Here is a 14788-nt window from a genome sequence, read left to right on the forward strand (position 1 = left end):
TCGTTCATTCACCTTTTCTTTCATCCATCTCTTTCTACTCTTCATGAAGTGGTGCATATGAAACACACAGGATTAATCCATTTCCTTCTGAAAGGGTTTTGTGTTCATGTAGAAAGGGAGTAATACTCTAGGTTTTCTAAAATGGGAAACCAGAGGTTCTTTCAGAGGGAAACATGCTGATTACTGTATTGTTAAATGGCTTTTAATTCCCACATGAGGGTCTAATCCCTCAGCACAACGGCTCCCCTGTCTCCACCACATGACTGAAGCTCCTGAAGAGACTGCCATTAAAAATACCACAGGGGGATTAAACCTCCACCTCATCAGGCGCTAAAAACATTAGATCCAGTATAAAACTGGAGGAAGTGGTGGTCTAACCTTCAAATCCTTGTCCATTCTACTTTTTGTAAAGAAAAATTATATATGGGATGTCAAGTTTCTTGTTTCATTTGTATGTACATGGTTTAGATAAAAAAAACTTAAATGAAGGTAACTGTAATTTCTTCTTCTTTTTCTTCTTCTTCTTTTTCTCTTTTACTCAAATAGAATGCAATTAGACTGCAGAATTGGGGCAAAGTAAGTAGGGGTGTAGGAGGGTTGTATCAGTAAACTATTATCCCACAGTTAGATTTGAATGGAGAGCCCCACTCAGAACACACAAAAGAAGTGGCCAGGTCTGGGATGAGAAGAGCTCCAGTCAAATGAGTGCCAGTCACTTGTATTACTGGCAGCATACACACTCAGGGGAAAGCCTTCTCAGTTTCTATGCAAACACTTGTCTCATTGTGTCACACAGTGATGCCTGATTATGCAAGTTAAAATGCTTGTTTGAAATATTTAGTGGGGTGAGAAAAACAGACATTTCTAGGACTCTACAGAGACCGACAGGAAAGAAAGAAAGATGTAAAGCAATTTCCAAGAAGACACACTTTGTAAATAAACATTAAGCTGAAAACCACTTTATTCTGAAATATATAAATGATGAGAAAAGAACAGAGTAGAGTAGAGAATATAGTAGAGTCAAGTAGAGTAGAGCAGAACAGAATAGAGTAGAGTAGAACAGAACAGAATAGAACAGAACAGAACAGAGTAGAGTAGAATACACTAGAACAGAATATAGTAGAGTAGAGCAGAGTAGCACAGAACAGAGTAGAGTAGAACGGAACAGTGTAGAATAGAATAGAGCAGAACAGAGTAGAGTAGAGTAGAACAGAGTAGAGTAAAGTACAGTAGAGTAGAGTAGAATACACTAGAACAGAATATAGTAGAGTAGAACAGTCGAGTAGAGTAGTGCAGAACAGAGACGAGTAAAACAGAATAGAGTAGAACAGAACAGAGTACAGTAGAGTAGAACAGAACAGAATAGAGTACAGTAGAGTAGAACAGATCAGAGTAGAGTAGAGTAGAGTAGAGTGACACAACAGCCACAACACACAAGCAATAAGGAGAAATAGGACTTAACCCAAGAGCAGACTTTAAGCATACAAAATACCAAATAAGAAAGAATGAACAAATTATACACACAACTTATTTACAGACTGAGATTTCTGTATATAGTAACTGCAGGAAAAAATATTACAGGTTGCCAGGTTTGCCATGTGTGTTGAGCAGTTGTGGCATTGTCTGTATACATAAAGAACAATGACCATAATTAAAGTCATAAATAAAGTGGCAGTGTGTAAGAAGGTGCAGTGAAATAATATATATTACCACAATTCCATAATATTCATTCTGATATATATCAAAGTATATATATATATATATATATATATATATATATTCCGATTATATTAATCGGAAAATATATATATAATAATTAAGTAATTTTTAATTCTAGTGTCTACTTACAATATTATTTAGGCCTCACTCTTGGTCATTTTTTTAAGGAAGCCCAGTGCAGTAGAATCTAAAAAACACAGTCATGTCCAGCTGTTTTTTTTTCTTCCTGTCGTCCCTGCTGGTGACACACTGAAGGAACAGAATAAAGGTCATGTCTTACGCACATTCTCTGCTTGTGTGTCAGGAAAAATCATTACTGTTCAGCAATGGTGTAAAAGCAGTGTGGAGAGTGAGGCTTTACTCTATATTGGGTAAATGTGGTGGGCTTTATGACACAGTGAAAGAGATGGAGACGGAGACAACGGTGGAAGGAAAGCTGTTCTCATCAGACCATCTAATACAGGACAGAGATGGCTGTTTAGTGTAATGAGTTAAAGCATAATTAAAGGATGCATGTAGAAATTAGAAACAATAGTTTAAAAAAAGAAAGAAAAATAGCTCCCAATATCACTGTCACTGTAATGTTTAGTATAGACCACTATGCTGGCGTGCCCTTTATAATAGCTTCCAGACTGGTGGATACCCACATCCTGTTCCTGTGGCTCTGACCCCAAGGCCCTGACCCTGTCTGGGACACCAGAACTTCTCCTTCACTGGAGTCATCATTCTTTTAGCTTTTCAAATAAACCTGCATTTTTAAAATAAAATAGTGTGAGAAACTTGAAATTGCTATTATTTACACACACACACACACACACTGTTCAAGTAACTAGTTTAATATGTGATTTAAAATTCTTACAATGTAGCCTGCAATTAAAAATATAGAGACTATTAACTAATACAGTGAAACACAAAATAGACCATATAGTGTCACAGCTCTTACATGAATGCAGTACATAATTATATCCCATCTGCTGTGTATCAAAGGGAATATCTTTATGCCAGTGTCTTGAAGGAGAAGGCCTGCAAAGCTCCAGGTGCTGATGTATGGTGTGTGCTATTTAGGGGCCTGGTTAAAAACATTTATATCTGGATGAATGGCTGTGCACCACCCAAACCACAACTCTAGGAGGTTAAACGTGGGCATTGCCATGCCTGCTTGAAGTAAAGGGCAGCTCTACAGTATAGATCAACCATGCCAGGGTTAATATATTCTGATAGTGTCCAACCGTTTAGCCCCATATAGTACTTTTTTTCTGACCCTGTTGCAAAAATAAGGAGTTTTAACTGTGACTTCGCCTGTAGGGTTTTTTTTAGGGTCTTCTGGCTAAGCCATTCCACTAAAATGAGACGATATGAATGAGTCAACATCTCCAGAAGAAACTGAACATGCTTGGCTGAGAAAACCACAGGGGTCTATAACGACTTTACTGAGCGAGACATTAAGACGGGCAGTTTCAGTATACAATCAGAAGTGCATGTCACAGCACATTTTCATCTTTAGAAAAGATAAAGTTGAAAAGACATGGCTGTACGCTATAAAAGACAGGTGCCCTTAAGCTGCATTGGAAAATCTTACTAGTGTAATAACGCATCAGTAGATAAGTCATTCATGTTTTTCATCAAAGTAGAAAACTCTCTCGAATTCCTTTTTTTAATCACATGATGTCACATCTCTTACAGATTAGGAATCAGAATATAAAACATACCTTTAAGGGAAGACCCATTTCTCAGCATGAATGTTCCAGTGATTGGACGTGTGTGGTAAATGAGCAATTACACAAGAATTTTGAAACCTTTCCTCATTTCCTCATACAGTGGAAAGAAAAGAACTCCAGTTTACATGGAATTAATTTTTTTATTTGTTTATTTTTGTTTATGTAGAATGACTAGATCTGTGTAAAATCCTATATAAGATCTAAATTCATCCTCTCAGTGGAGAGATTCAGATCTCTGCAAGTAAATTATTATTAATAATAATAATAATAATAATAATAATAATAATAATAATAGTAATAATAATAATAACAAAACTGATGGTTTAAAGCCTTCAAATATAAAGCTTTGTTACTTATTTCACCTCATAAACAAACTCAAACCAACAGAATTTATGTTCTAAAAGCGTTAGACTTGTTTAGTTATGGAAACCTAGAATGTGTGAGTGACTCTTGGACAAACTTTGGATGAAAGACAGCCAGCTTATAACCATATATGTCCATTATATTGTTTGATAATGGTGTGCCCATTGTGTGTGTGTGTATACATGTAATTGTGCAGGTAGTACTGAGTACCGTCATCTGATTGACATGTTTTTGGATCTGCTGGTTTTGGATGTGTTTTTCTTTCACATCTGTCTTCCTCAAAGCCAGTGGCTTAGTATATTCACAACCCTCACAGCCGCAGCCTTGGGCTTCAGCTGTACATTGCGTGAGATTCAGATGTCTTTTGGTCATGTCTTTGACAGAGGTCGTCATCATAGCATTAATTAGGAAAAAAAACGACATAAACAATAAACACAAGCCCACAAATGCCACAACGACCTCCCATACATGTCTAGGTCCTAGCCAAAGTAAGTAAATGCAGTAATACGTTCAAGATTTGTTTCCTTCTACTAGAGAGTGTGCCTCTGTGTAGGGGTTTTATTGAAATATATTATTCAACAGATAGATGTGTATGTTGTTCACTGAAAATACAGCCAGAGCGATCATGTTCCACTCATCAAGTAGCCAATAGTTCTCTGCAGATGTGCAAACATTTCTCAAATGACTACTCTCTATGGTCTTGCACAACAAGTGTCTTAAACAAATATGATGATATTCTGAACAGACTCATTTCATCTAGTCATATTTAAGTTGGCGACATAATTTTAATATAACATGCAAAAATAAAAGTATGAAATAAGACAGATGTGCAAAATTTTTCTATACCACCAGCCAGGCCATTCCACCTCCCTGCCAGGAGAGGTCTCACTGCCAGAGTCCTAACTTACCACTTTCAGGTTACCTGGTTTGTCGTGTATAAATACAGTATCTGAATTCAGTCATAGTTGTAATGTACATGAATGAGGTGGATTGTTTACACCCAGGGGTGTCTAAACTTATCCACAAAGGGCCGGTGAGGGTGCAGGTTTTCATTCTAATCAAGCAGGAGCCACATCTGATTCCACCTGTTTAATCAGCTGATCTTGGCTTTCAGTAGACTCAAGTGTGGCTTCTGCTTGGCTGGAATGAAAACCTGCACCCACACCGGCCCTCTGTGGATAAGATTAGATGCCCCTGGTTTACACTAACATACTTTTTACCCCAAAATGCTTTTGGAAGAGACTGTAGATAGTCTTAGCAGACATTGGACAAAAGTCAGTAACCAACGTTTTGTGTTTTTTGTTTGAATGAGGCTTAACACTGACCATGTTTTGTGTTCAGAGGAAGTGCAGCATGAACTTTTGGCACTCGTGAATAAAGATGGATATATACCTTTGTGCACGTGTGTGTGTGTGTGCAATACATTGTGCCAACAATAAGTTGCTTGAACTTTTAAAAGGGAATAATATTGTCACCTAAATAGATTTGCATTGTGTCTTTACTCCCATATAAGATTAAATATATGGCTGCCTTTATTACCACTTCTAGGCACTATGAATATATAGTAATACCCTGTGCTCTGGTCAGTGCTCCTTCTACCTTTTTCAAACAAGGTGCTCAATAAGATTCTTAACTGTTATGTCAGTTTGTTTTAGTGATATAATGCTCTTCCCAGCATTCCAACAAGAACATATGTATGTATGTCAAGCTCTAGTCAAGCTACTGGAAAATCACATGTCAAGTAGGATAAATAAGAGGTCCACTATCTTTGGTTTAGTTTGAAAAGTTCCTTGGGTATATTTTAGATGACCAGGGAGGAGATTTGAACAAAAAGAATTATGGTTGGCTGCTTCATGTTACAAAGTGAGTATTCTAATTGACATTCTCGGACACAGTGGCATTCTCAACTATATTGCATCAGGTAGAGGCATACAATTTATATCTCAGCTATAGAAAGCTTTTTGCAAAAACACCTGTAATCAAATGGCCAGATAGAACATTGGAATCAAAAGGTTTAGGCCAAATACACCCAAAACTCTCTCACACATTCCTTCACAGACCTTACCCCATTGCAATGAGCCCTGGGTTACCAGCCATCACTATTCCCATGGACAGGGAACCCATCAACGACAATAGATATAGCAGTCAGATGTTGCATGGGTCACTACTAAGGAATTACTGTCTCACTGTCATAAAATCCCCAGATATTACATCTTCCCAGCAGCAGCAGTCTACCTTATCTGAGTTCTTACCACTTCCTGCTTTGTGCAGTATATAATGGCAACACTTGCATTGTCTAAACACATTTTAATCCCAGTTTTTGCACAAATTCTGAGCCTTGGTAACTCTGATTATCATGTATATGCTTTATCCCTTGTCTATTTTCTATTTACTATTAGACATATAAAGGACCTTCATTTTAGCTATAATTGGTTAACTGTCTTTGCATCCTTGTTGAAGGGGGTTAGGAATATGTGAACGTCACAGCATGAGAAGCATAGCTGAAAGCGGCTCTGTGGTAGGAGATGAGTAACTCCGAAAAGATTCTCATGGGAATTGCGATGTCAAAATAATTCATGTCTCACAATAGCTGATTGATGAGTAAATAGATGGACCTCGTGATTTAAATTAGAATCTTTTTAAATCATAGTAAGGGGCCATGACCACAATGAGCTGGCTTAAGCATTTGGAATGATTAGTTCACACCACCAGGCCTATGAGAAAGAGCAAACCACTGACCTGTGCACTATTGTTAAAAAGGTCAGTTCCCCAAAATCACAACCTTAAGGATGATTATCACTGGAATGCTCAGGATGGCATTCCTCCACAGGCCCTATTGACCTGACTTGCTGACTAAAAGAACATTCCTGGGCATTAATTAATGGTTTGTAGAAGCAGAGAGGACATGTGTTCAGGGAGGAAATTCAGTGATCTATGAGAAAACAAAGAAATAGGGCAACATTCAATTTATCATAGAAGTTATCAATGAAAGTGGTCAGGTAGGTTAACTGTGGATGCATGGTTAACAAAATTAGTTCTATTTCCCGAATAATAAACAAATGCCTCTGACCAGAATAAAGCAATGAATGAATGAATGAATGAATGAATGAATGAAAACAGTAAATGTGTCAGAGAGAACTTTGCATTACTACATTAATAAATTTGGCCATCAGTTCTTCAACTGCTTCCTTTTTTTAAAAGTTTACATAATAATATAAATGGATAAAAGGAGCTGTTACAGAAGCATGATGGTTCACATTGTGTAAACTGAACTATGACCAGATTTTTTCCCCCGCATACATTTATCAGCTCTGCTACGGAATGAAGACACTGGCTAGAAAGAGCCAAGCATTTCCTCTTTATTCCTTATTATCTCTGACCACAATAATCCAGAAAATACTTGACGTGCCAGAAGACTAAATCCCACTGGCCTTGTTCTTTATATTCTTTGTTTTTATCCTTTCACAAAGAAATGGCACAATCATTACTATTTGTAGGGTTTAAGAAAATAACCTTGTAAATTCATTGGATGTTTGTATTGTAAGTCCTGTAAGATTGTCCTGTAATTATACCGGACTTATATTGTAAGTCCTGTAAGAAAATATCTTCACCATGCTCCCAGAGCTCTGTCACTGCAAATTATGCTTTTTTTTTTTTTTTTTTTTTTTTTTTTTTTACCAATTTCAGGACTCACAAGGCTCTTTCTTTGAACAACATCATTTTTTCCACATTTGCATCCTGCTATTGAACGTATATTTTATGATCTATGACATACCAAAGCAAGACCACTGTAAACAGTATGTTATTATTTATGGATTTCAAACCACTTAGACCAATCCAATTTCCTGTGTTACTTATAGCTATTAAAAGGGTTGATGAACATGGTCCTTATGTTAGATTAGTTTAATCTCTTAAGTGCAATGATCTGTTCTGAGTGCTTAACATGAACACACATAAGCAATGTTGTCAAGTTACTCACCTATAAGTGAGAAGTATATTTATTTGTGTGTGCATAGTGAAGAGAAGGTAAGGAAAGCAAACAAGTAAGAAATTGCTTTGGCATAGTGTGGAGTATGGATTTTCTTAATACAAGCATAATGCATGGATGCTCTTGGGCACCTGGAAGAATCAGAAAAATGAGCACTAAACATTTTTTTTAATCATTTTTCCAGGTTCTCATTTCACATTTCTGACTTTTTCATTTCTATTGGGTCTTGTATATTCCCCAGGACAGGGTTCCTGGATCACTGAATGTTCTCTAACCATGAGTGCATTGTGTCTGCTTCCTCTCTGATCTGGTGCTAGCTGAATCAGCTTTTCATTTGTAGTGGCACCAAGTAACCAGAGATACCCAGGGAGTCAATAGAAATGCCCAGAGGGCATGCAGGTGGGAAAGGCTACCTAATATAAAAGCCTGTATACCATATGCTATGTCCTTGGATTGAAAGTGAGTCCGGTCTCTCAGTCAGAGGCATATTAATAAGATCAAGTCCAAAAGGGAAAACTTAGTACTGTTATAAAGTGCTAGGCAATTGCTAGATGCCTCCAGTTTCTTCTCCATAGGTCTTCTCCACAGACTTCAAATATATGACATCTACAGCCTCCATCCTGATGTTTATTACTTTATAATATTAACTAGGATTTATTGCATATATCTTTGATTAAACAAAATAAATTTGGACATTTGAATTCCTTCCTTTGGCACTACTATGACTCAGATCTGGTTTTAAAGATCTTGATTTTAAAGTTTTTTGACATCATGAAGACAGGTATGCTTCTGATTCCCCCATTCACCCAAAAGACACTTCCTTTTTTTGTCTATACAAAATCTATACCACTTGTGAATGCAAGTGTAACTAAAGCCATGTGCTGTCTGCTGTCCTAAACCCAAAGTGTCTCTCTTTTATCTGATAAGGATGTGAGTTGTAGAAATGTAAGAATGTAATCACAGATAAATAACACACAGGTAAATACTCGTCTAATTGTTTAGATTAGGGTCTAAAATCAGCTACCTGCAGCCCTAAAACTAAACACTGGGAGGAATTTAACTAGGCTGTAGACGAGACTGTAAGGATTAGGGAGTCTGGTTAATTTTTTTTTTTTTTTTTTACAGATACCAACACTGCCAAAGTAGTAGTTAATGCTCATATGAAAGTAGACACTCAGTATCACAATGGTGATATCAACCCCGTTTCTGTTCTCTCTGATGCCCCAAGTGCTTGTTCATAAGCATCTAATTTGTAGGTGTTATCTTCAACCACTACAATCCAACAGAGGGAAAAAACACACGTCTCACAGTGAAAGCCAGTCCTGACTCATTTTATATTACCACTGTACCTGTAGAAAAGATTAACCAGTTAATTCTTTTAACAAACCGAATTAGTATTCACATAGATCTGGAACTGGAAAACATGAACATAAATTATACTGGGATGAACATTTTGGATTTGTATAATAAATGTACCGCATATCAGATTTGTTTTAAATGTAGGTCAGACCTTTTATACCCATGTCTGTATCTGATGCATCTCTGGTGCCACATAATCTGTTAGAAATCCTGAAACTTGAAATCCCTACATGATGTTCAGCCTCATATGTCAAACATATTTTAGAATGTCTTTTTTTTTTTACTGGCAACATCATGCATGCTTTGAGACCTAACCAAGATGTTGAAAATGCAAATATTTTCCAAATGTCCTGGGATTTTTGCTTTGGGGTATCAAGTTTTGTGGTCTCAGCTGTGCTGCACATTGAAGCTTTATCAGTGGTATTCAGAACATGGCATTCAGACAGGCAAAAGCCTGCTTGAGCTACTCAAGATCTATATGCACCATCATTAAACACCGCCATAAAATGCTAATTTTAGTAAAAAATTGTGCAGTGGTTACTGTTCGGATCTTTTTTAAAATAACTTTGTTGTCTAGCAGCCTGTATCACGTATAAACCCATGTAATAACTGTAATAAATGTAGCAAATTTGTCTTGTTCTGTCATGTATAGTACTGTGAAAAAGTGTGGGAAAAATGCTGTAAAGTAAGACTGCTTTCAAAAACAGAAGTGTTAATAGTTTGTAAATATTTTTTACCAATTAATAAAATAGAAATTAAATGAACAGAAGAGAAATCCAAATATTTGGTGTGAGCAGCCTTTGTCTGCAAAACACCATCAGTTCTTCTACGTTCACTTGCAGACAGGTTTTGCAGGAACTCAGCAGGTAGGTTGTTCCAAACATCTTGGAGCACTAACCACAGATGTTCTGTGGCAGTCAGCTGCCTCAAATCCTTCTGTCCCTATCATGTAATCCCAGAAAGACTTGATGATGTTAAAATCATGGTTCTGTGGGGGCCGACCCATCACTTCCACGACTCCTTGTTCTTCTCTATGCTGAACATTGGCTGTGTGTTTGGGGTTGTTGTCCTGATGCAGAATAAATTTGCGGCCACCTCCTTGATGGTATTGTATGATGGATGAGTATCTGCCTGTATTTCTCAGCACTGAGGACACCATTAATCCTGACCAAATTTCCAGCTCCATTTGCAGACATGCAGCTCCAAACTTGCAAGGAACCTCCAGCATGTTGCAGACACTTTTTATTGCACCGCTCTTCAGCGAACAACCTGCCTCCTGCTAAATATTTCACATTATGACTCATCTGTCCAGAGACCTGCTGCCATTTTTCTGCATCTCAGTTCCTATGTTTTCATGCATAGTTGCATCTCTTAGCCTTGTTTCCACGTAAGCGGTTGGCTTTTTGGCTGCAATTCTTCTATGAAGACCACTTCTGGCCAGAATTCTCTGGACAGTAGATGGGTGCCTCTGGTCCCACTAGTTTTCACCAGTTCTTTGCTGATGGCACTGCTGGACATCTTCCAATGGGGAAGGAAATAATGATGATGTATCTTTCATCTGCTGCATTAATATTCCTTGGCTGACCACTGGGTCTACACTCCTCAACATTACCTGTTACTTTGTGCATCTTCAAAATAGCTTGAACAGCACATCTTGAAACCCCAGTCTGCTTTGAAATATTTGCCTGGGAGAAACCTTGCTGATGCAGTAGAACTACCTTGTGTCTTGTTGCTGTACTCAGTCTTGCCATGGTATGACCTGTGACATGAAACCGTCTTCCACAACCTCACCTTAGTATCAGAGTTTGATCCTCAGCCAATTTTAAACTCCTACACAGCTGTTTCTGTTTCAACCTACATATAAAATTGATTATTTTTTATCACCTGCTTGCGATATCTGCTTAATCGTACATCTGAATCTGGTCCAACAAAATCCCTGACTTTGTGTGCAAATGTAAGAATTTACACTTGCCCTACTAACACTGCTCCACTGGTCCCACCATCTCTCAGGGTAAGAGGTAAGACTTTACTCTGTTCTGGCACCGAGTTGGTGGAATGAACTTTCTCTGGCTGTCCGGACAGTCACTGGCCGTCTTCAAACAACAGATGAAGACCTACCTCTTCCTGAAACGCTTAAACTAGCTTTTATTTTCCCTGTTTGTTTTATGGAAAAAATTGTGATATCTTTCCTCCCATCAGTTGTTAGGCTGATGGTATCCTAAGTCTGTATATATCAACAAGGTGACAACATGAGAGATGTTAGCATGAACAAGATGTGTTACAATGCTATTAAAAGGTTTCTGGCAGCTTCAATATAAACCTATTAATATAAACAATAGTTCTTAAATGTCATGTCACACCTTTCATTACATTTTATGACACGATAAGCCAAAGTATTATGATGCAGGGTACAAGTAAAATGGTACCATGGAAACTTTCACTTTCTTAGAAGTGCATTGTTTTTCATTTTGATTTCGAATGGATGCATCAGTAGCACTTGTTAATATCTACTGAGCCTTTAACTCTAGCCCTGTCTCTAAGATACAGAAGTCATAAAAAGAGACGAAAGAAGGGAAGGGTGAAAATATTCTTGAGCATTTGTGGGATCCATCCGTGTGTGGGCCGTCCTCGAAAGGTTTCTCTTTCAGAAATACATGGGTACAAACCCACACACACACACACACACACCAGTTTTCTTATACACAGGTTTCTTAGAAACCAACAGAAAACAATTTTACAGCAGGCAGGCGCACACATATTGCATAAGACACCAAAGATAAATGCTCACCCAACCACACAAACCCAGACACACACACTAGCCTCTTCCTCTGGCCACTTTACAATCCCACCCTCTCAGACTGCTGATGCTAGTCATGGTGTGAGGTTAGAGGGCGGCAACACACACACACAGACACAGACACACACACACACACATTAACCCCACTTGAGTTTTGCAAGTACTGCTAGCCCAGCCCAGCCAACATAAATAGATCCACTGGCCAAGTTCAGAGCAATTCTTTACTGTTCTATTGTCTCATCTGTCCTTTGCCTTGTACATATATTCCCTGCAATATCTGCTTATTCGACATTATTTATGGTTTACTGTTATTCACAAGAACAGATAGTTATTAAAGCATAGTTATTAAATGTTCTCAGGAGGGAGAATTTGTAATAAATCTATTATTTCCCACTAGTGGAAATCAGTTCCAACAAGCCATGATGAATAGTTGCAGTTATCTTCTTGAGTTTGTTTGTCCAAATACACCAGCAGAAAAAAAGAGAGACAGTGAAAAAGAAGTTTCAAGGAATTATTATCCAACTTTTTAAAATGGCCTGTAATAAAGTACATTTGTTTTAAATACTGAAAATTTATCGCTCATTTCTCCTTCGGCTGTTTTGTTTGCATATGTACATACAGTATATCTATGTGCGTGTGTGTGTGTGTGTGTGTGTGTGGATATTCAGGTAGTTCTTTGCAGCTCTTTTCAGCCCTCCTCCTACCCTCCTCCTACCCATCTACCATGCGTGTGCCTCACTCCCTACCATCGTACCACGTATGATGTCACCGCTCCTGTGCCTTTGAATAGCTATGGGCTCCTTACCACTAATATTAAACAGATGATACAGAATCTCAGAATGATAGACTTTAAATGAGACAAGCAGTCAAAACAATGATGATGATGAGAGGCACAATTTCCAGACAAAGCTTTACATTTGTCTCTAGGCTACAGGCTGCGTATTCTGTGGCTCAAGGCTGGGTTGAATTCTTGGAAGTATTAAACAATGTCAAGAGAATTTGGGAAAGACTAAACTTGACGTGCCACTTTTACTCGTATTTGAAAGAGCTGTGAAGTTGAAACAACATACTGAAAATAAAAGTAGCGCTATTACAACTAAAGGTGAACCAGCTTGTTTGAACGTCCAGCCGATGAATTAATAGAAATCGAAAATACTCAACACTCACATGCTGTTTTTTTAAAAATATAATAATATCCGAATAAATGTCTTATTATATAACGTTTACAGGATATGTAATTCAAGACAAATGTATTTGGTGATTTCCCAACCTTTCCTGAAATGACTCACTAAACAGTTACATTTGCAGCAGTTAATCTTTATGACATGGATGCCACTAGTGATGCATTGCTGTAGTATTTAGAAATACAGTTATGTGCCAAATCATGCCACTTTTTCAGCAGGTCGATTCATTAGCTCATTCGAAATGGGGTTTAGTACATCTGTCATTTAGTTTCGTTTGTCAGCCAAAGCATCTGAAAGCAACACAGAGCATTAGAGGCATTAGAGCTTACAGTGCTACAATGATATAGACCAGAATAACAATTCAGTGAATCCTTATTGTTGTTAAAAACATTATAGATCAATGAAATTCTGCCTTATCACTGCATCTAATGCCAAAACATAACGAATAACAAATATAAAAGCTATAAGTAAAGGTGTAAGTGATGCATTGCTCCTGGGTTCCTCTTCACACTCTGGTGTAAGGGCTTTAGCAGCTCTGAAATAGATTTCGCACTGAGTGGAGGACAGTGGCCTTTTCTTCACCACTTGTCTCTGGTAAATTTCAGTTGTCAGTTGAAAGGACCCCTTGACTTCTTTGACTTTACCCGTCACTCCCTCCTCATTTTTTTTTGGTGTAATTTATTTTTCACCACCCTTGTGAGTCTCCCCCTCACAGCTGTGCATTATCTCTCCGGAGAGCAAAACCCGGCGTGTCTGAAGGCTGCGGGTCTCGTACAGATTACAGGGAGATTTGCTGTTCCGCTTTTTAGCGCTGTTGCTTTTGTCGTGTCATATGTGTGTGATTTTGGAAAAGTGTTCGGAAAGCAGTGTAGAGTCCTGGAAGACAGAAGAGGGAGAGATGTAGTCTATGACACTGGCATGTGCACATGTCTAAAGGGGCCTTCAATTATTAAGCAGTGAAAACACTCACTTTCTGATAATTCTTTAATCATCTTAATTATTACAATCAGGGATTGGAATAATTGGATCATTGGAGTTTTGCCCGATCATCATCATGTCTATTCAGTTTATGCCTAAGAGAAATGTCCCCACAGCTTATGAGCCTTTTGTACCTTAAATAAGTGCTCAGACACATCAACAAAGCATGTGAACTCACTCAACCTCTTCTGAGTGCCCAGCAATAGGACTACACAAACTGCCCTCTGCCCATACACTCACAGAATCTATACCCCGCTGTCTGCTAGATGCCTGGCAACTGGCTTCAACGACACTGCCAGAGCTTCAGTGAAGCAGACTGATGAGGCCCATTTCCTGAAGGCCTGAAAGAGGACTTTGTGTGAGGATGAGAGAGAGCACAGATGGGTCAAACCATGGGCAACTCTTTCAATGCCAATGAGCCAAATCACCCCAGGAAACAGGGAAGGATTTTATCAATAGCATCTGATCTGAGGCTAAGGAGAGGATTGTGGTTTGTATTTTTCTCCCTTGTTCTTGCCCTCTAAGAGCTGGTTATAGGAGCTAAGTGATAGTTGGATATTCATTACACACATTAACATAAGCTATTTTTTCTGGAGTCAGAGAGGCTTGACAAAAAAAGACCTCCCTGATTGCTCTCAATTTACCTGTTTACTGCCTGCTTACTCAACCGTACTAAATGCAT

The sequence above is a fragment of the Hemibagrus wyckioides genome, linkage group LG14 (genome assembly GCF_019097595.1).
Source record: "Hemibagrus wyckioides isolate EC202008001 linkage group LG14, SWU_Hwy_1.0, whole genome shotgun sequence".
In the NCBI taxonomy this organism is placed as follows: Eukaryota; Metazoa; Chordata; class Actinopteri; order Siluriformes; family Bagridae; genus Hemibagrus; species Hemibagrus wyckioides.